Raw genomic sequence first — 6,084 nt, forward strand, 5'->3', positions numbered from 1 at the left:
CACACGCACACACAATCTCTCTCTCTCTCTCTCTCTCTGTCTATAGTTGTTAAGTGCCATCAAGTCAGAATAGACTCATAGCTGACCCTCCAGCGGGTTTTCAGAGGCAGTATATAGCACAGGTGAGATTGTCCATCTTTCTCCTGGAGCAGCAGCTGGTGAATTTGAGCCACCTGAATACTTACACACAAGTCTATATGTACATGTGGAAAGAGCCCCGGTAGCACTGTGGCAAGGTGCTTCATTGCTAACTGAAAGGCTGCAATTGGATCCCAGTGGTAGAAAGAAATGGCAGTCTGCTTCCAGAAAGATTTACAGTTGAAACCCTTTGAAGGAGTACTTCTATGTTAGGAGAAGAAATCAACTTCACAACAACAGGTTTCAGGGTTTTTAATGTAATATGTATATACAGATACACCTTTACAGTTCTCCTTCAATCAGGGGGGACTGGCTTCAGGAACCCACACAGATACGCAAAGCCACATATATTTGAGTCCCATGTATAAAAATGTTAGTATTTGCATATAAACCACACACATCTTACTATACACTTTAAATCTCTCTTGTCTAAAAACCAAACATGGTTGCCTTCTAATTGGGACTGACTCATAGTTGATCCTCCGGCGGGTTTCCAAGGACATAAATTACAAGAAGGAGGTTGCCCATCTTTCTCCCACTGAGCCACTGATGGGTCCAAAGCACCTCTAGGTTAGCAGCGCAGATCCCTAAGGACTGCTCACTGGCGCGCCCTGACTCATCTCTAGGGTCCTTCTAAAACCTACTACAATATAAATGCGAGGCAAACAGCACTTCACACTCCCTCGTAGCCCTGGAGGGATTTCTTTGACCACTTAATTGCTTTTTAAAAAACGATATATCTATTTTTGATCCTCGGTTAAATTCATGGGGATAGAACCTTTGGTTTGGAGGAACCACTGCAATATGTAGAGATAGAGGAAGGGCGAGGAGGGGAGGAAAGGAGAGAGAGACACACTCGGTCAGGTGTGAGGTGGCAAAGACACTGTGGTGTGGTGATGAAGGCGGGTTAAGTGCACATAATCGGGACCCAGTTTTTATGGTCTTTTTAACTCCTCTGCTTGGCAATTGTACAGCCTTGGGCAGCTTACCTCACCTACCTCTTTGCAATTACATGCTATGCATCAGAGAGTTGAACAGTGAATAGGGTTGATAGAAAGAGAATTGATGCCTTTGAGCTGTGGTGCTGGAGAAGAGGGTTGAATGCTAGACCATGAACTGCTAGGAGAACAAACAGGTTTGTCCTAGAGAAGGTGAAGCCGGAATGCTCCTTGGATTCAAGGATTCTGAAGCTTCGTCTGACATACTTTGGGCATATTGCAAGGAGGGACTGGTCCTTGGAGAAGGACATCATGTTTGGTAGAGTCGAGGGGCGGCGAAGGAGAGGAAGACCTTTGATGAGATGGATTGATTCTATGACTGGAGCATTGGGAATAAGTGAGTTTGAGATGGCGAGGTTGGCACAGGATAGAACAGCATTTAGAGCTCTTGTACATAGGGTCGCTATGAAACGCAAACAACTCGATGGCACATAACAACAACAACAACAACAACCTCTTAAAGGTGAGGAGTTTCTTCATCTTTAAAGGGAATGTGTTGGTAGCACCAAGTTCTCTGGACTGCCCTGAGGTTTAGGTGAAGGAAGATATGGATGGTGCTCAGTCGGCCCTTTGTGAGCATCAGAACCTGGAACTGCAGCTGGGAATCTTCACTTTAGACCACAGCCTGGGGTCCACTGACTCTGAGGACTGTGCAGACCCTGCTCCATTCTGTCCCTTCACCCACAGGTGGCTGTATCCTGCTTCATCATGAGTGAAGGCTGTGCCTGGCCACCGGAAAACTCTGCAGGATGCACCCAGAAGCGTAGGGAAGGTAGCAAGTGCCCAAGTGATCTTCCCTTTTTAGCACTGAAGAATTGATGTCTCTGGATCATGGTATCAGTGAAGAACATTGACTATACCATGGATTGTCAAAAGAACATACAAATCTATCTTGGAAGAAGAGCAGATTCTGTCTTCCATACCTTGGGCGTATTATCAGAAGAGGCTAGTCCCTGGAGAAGGAAGAGGATCAACAAAGGAAAGGAAGATTCATAATGAGATGGATTGACACAGTGCCTGAAGCACAGCAGGGGTTTAGCAGTGGAGAGAATGAGGCTGGTGCAGGACGGGGGAGGGTGTTGTTCTGTTGTAAGTGATTCCTGTGAGTTGGAGCTCTCACTCCACAACAGCATAAGAGCATTTGAGTGCCCAGTGTCAGCCTTCTAAATTAGACCCCGCCCACAAACACACATAATACTCCTAAATTCAAGGTGAATGGTGTTGTTAGTGACTGTGGTCTGAATAAATACTTGGCCCCTCTTTCCTGACTGCTTCACTTGGGTATCTTTTAGATATCTTTCTCAGAATATCACTCTGCACCTTGTCAAGCACCCCTTGGCCTGGCACCCAGGCCCCAGTGTCTTTCTGTTTCACCACACTATGGCTCTGGAATACACAGGGCTGGGCTAAGAGAAACTGCTTGGTGGTGCCCCTCTTCAAGTAGCACCCAGGTGCACACCATGCCTGCCATATCTTGGCTACATATGGTTTAGGGCTTTATCTTGAAACTAGTGGCTTAAATCCAGTTTGGGCCCACAAAGTTATCATTAAAGTTGATAAGAGCAAACATGAATGACCTTGTTTAAACCTCTCAACAACTGTATAAGGAAGGTACTAAAAATACTTGTTATTTAAAAACAAAACAAAACAAAAACCCAACCCTCAATATTAAAGAAACTCTATTAAGGTATTTGAGGCTCAAAGAGCTGTTCTAGTAAGTGATAGGACCAGGATTTGAAATTGGGCTTGCTCCGACTACAGAGAGTCCACACAGACTGTCCCCATGTGAAACGGCTAGCAGGCCATCCTGTGGGAGAATCTGCAAGACCAGAGGTGGATTTTACCCATATCAGAGCCCCCAGAAATAATACTTTCTCCACCAAAGCTCATCCCCAACTAAGTGGGAAAAGCCCATTCAGACCTTCTGACCTTACTGCACATCTTAACTGAGTGTGTCCCTAGGTTGTGCTGGGAGGAATGAGAAACTCTGGAGGGTGTATTGTCAGAGGAAATGCAGGGTGAACAGTCTGGCCTTAGGCAGGTGGCCCCATCCCTGAACCGGAGGATTAGCAGTGAGGGAGGCCCCACTGACTCGAAATTTACTCAGGGAGTCCATGAATCTGTCAGCAAACATGAGGTGAGTGTCTGGTGCCTGCTAAGCATGGGGATGGCCACTGAGGAATGGACACACCAGGGAACAAGACAGTCTAGAGGGGATGGAGACAGTAAGCACACCCAGCCCTCAGTGATAAGGTGAAGGGATTCAGGCATTGGCTGGAGGGAAGCCTACTCTAGATAGAGTGGGCAGGAATGGCTTTTCTCACCCACCCATGGAGACCATCTTATCTAATGGGCTCTCTTTACCAGTAGAGAGGTTGAGGCCTGGAGCGGAAGTAATGGGCAGGGCATGTATGAGTGGAATCAGGCTGTGCTGGGAGCCTCGTCTCCTGGCCTCAGCCTGGTCCAGAGTCCTGTTCTCATACTCCGTGACTTGTTCTCCAGTCAAGGATCCTGTTCCGTGTGCGCAGTGGTAAAAAGAGAGGAAGCTTGGCTCCACTCACCCTGACATAGGCTCGGTGCTCTTTCACTTTGTTTTCTAGTTTATATAGAAAAATTATTACCCCTCAAGATACCAAGAAAGGGAGCTTGGTTATTGGCTGCCATCACCAGGCTCCATGGTGCTGTGAGCTGAGACACATTACTGCATCCATGTCCCTGGGGATCCTCTTGGGGATTTTCATATGATTGCTCTGAACACTTGGAATTCCTGTATCCCACAGAGGATGCATCAAGAAAGAAGGTTTCTCTCCAGAGCCTTCCTTTCCAGTTTTCCAGGGAAAAATAGGATTCCCTGTAGAAGCAGGAATTAACAATGCCCAGAAGGCCATTGGGGACTTTACAACCAGCCCTGATTCCTTTTTTCTGAACCCTGAGCTTTCAACCTTGCTAGCTTATTCTGAGGCGGGAGGAACTCTGAACTGAGGCTCTTCCTCAGGGCTCCTCTGGGACCTTTCTGTCTTCTAGGACCCATGACGGGCTGAGCCAGGTGAGTTTTTCTTGCTTGTGTGTCTCAGGGTCAAGGTATGGAGATATTCACTAGCTGCCGGGGAAGCGCCCCGCCAGCACCTTGTGAAGGGAAGCTGTAGTCGCTGCTGCTTCTGGCTCTTGTAGAACTCTTCTCCCTGCTTCACCCACCCTGGTGACATAGTCAGTAGCGAGTTGCACTGCTGGTTCTGACAGCCCATCTCTGCAGTCGGGATCCACCAGCAACTCCCTGGAAGAAAGATGGCAGCTTCCTCCCACTGCAATTCACAGCATCAAAAAACCAACGGAGGGCCCCTGGGAGTCACAACCGACTCAGCCACGGTGAGTTTGAGTTTGATGGTGACACAGATAACTTCTGAGCTCTAGTAGTGCAGCGCTGGTGCTGCTAACACAAAGGTTGCACTGCTCTGGTGGTTTAAAATGACCAGTGGTTCCCAAGGAGAAAGCTAAGCAATCTCCTTCTGAGTGATTTAGAGTTTTGGAAACCTGATGGCTGGTCAGCTGTGAGTTGATTCTAACTTGACAGCAGTAAGTTTTACAAAAGTAAAGTTAATTTGAAGGCACCAGAGGTATGAAAGAAAGGCCTTATGTTAGGATTACAGCCAAGAAAATCCCATGGGACATTTCTCCTCTGTAACACATGGGGTTGACGTGAATCAGTATAGGTTCAACAGTCGTAGGTTTGGATTTTGAATTCCCAAACTTCAGCTGGAGCAACATAGGGCCCTGGGATGGTTGCTGGTTTCATGGGGCTCAGGAGAATTTGGAACTTTTCTCCGAGTTCCCACAGGCTAGTTGCCTCCCGTTGGGGGCCCAGCCAGCTCAAGCCTGCCCTTCACCCCTTCCCTGCACCTGCCTTCTCATTTAGGGCCTATTTGGAGGTTAATCCCGGTGTTCAATATGAGACTCCTCCTCCTTCCCTCTGCTTTCATTACAGACAAGAGAGCTAATTACCAGCCCCTCCGAGGCCCTGTGACAGGCCATTTTAGAGCTGACGCAGCTCTTAAAATGATTTAAAAATCCCATTTCACTGCAATGAAATGAGCAATTCTTCCCTCCTCATTAAGGCTAATTACTAAACACTTCGCATCTGAAGGGGGTCCCTGCTCCTTGGCCTCTCAGTCGACCCCTCCCCAGGCACAGGCTCCCCATAAAAGTCTTCATGGATGCAGGGAAGGGAACAGTGGGGAACATCAGAGGCTCCTGTCCCTTTGCAAAGACTTCTTAGAGAGTTTAAGAGAACTGATCATGAGGGAGCATGGGCCCAAGCTGGTAGAGCTGGGCAGAGGTGTTAAAGAGAAAGGGGAAACTGAGGTATGGGCACCAGCCCCTTTGGGCCTTCAGAAGCTGCAACTCCCTCCCCTCCCTGCAAGCCTGAGAGGCCATTGCCCCTGCTGAGGCTTGGATATTCCCATGGAAAGAAAACCATGTTAGGGCTGGCCTTCCAGAGCAAGACTCGCTGGAGTGCTCCATGGTCCTCGAGTTTCTGAGCTGAGCTGGAGACCTTTACACTCATGATCAGAGGAGAGTCCGTGAAAACCTTCTAAGATCCAGAGACCATCATGAGACAGAGCCTAGGGCCTTGTCCTTACTGGTGGTGGGAGAGGGAGAAGGGTGCCATAATTGGCAGTGTTGTTGTTAGGTGCTGCTGAGTCAAGTATGACTCATAGCGATCCTATGAGCAATAGATCTGAACCTTGTTCTATCCTGTGCCATCCTCACACTTCCTGACACATTGAGGCAGTCACTGTCTCAATCCACCTGGCTGAGGGTCTTCCCAGAATCATGTCCCTCTCCAAGGAATAGCCCCTCCTTGCAACATGCCCAAAGTATGTGAGGTGAAGCGTCATTATTTTTGCCTCCAAAGATCACTCCAGCTGCACCATCTCCAAGACACATCTGT

This window comes from Elephantulus edwardii, unplaced genomic scaffold (assembly GCF_000299155.1).
Source record: "Elephantulus edwardii isolate Elephantulus edwardi_28Jun2011 unplaced genomic scaffold, EleEdw1.0 scaffold00044, whole genome shotgun sequence".
NCBI lineage: Eukaryota > Metazoa > Chordata > Mammalia > Macroscelidea > Macroscelididae > Elephantulus > Elephantulus edwardii.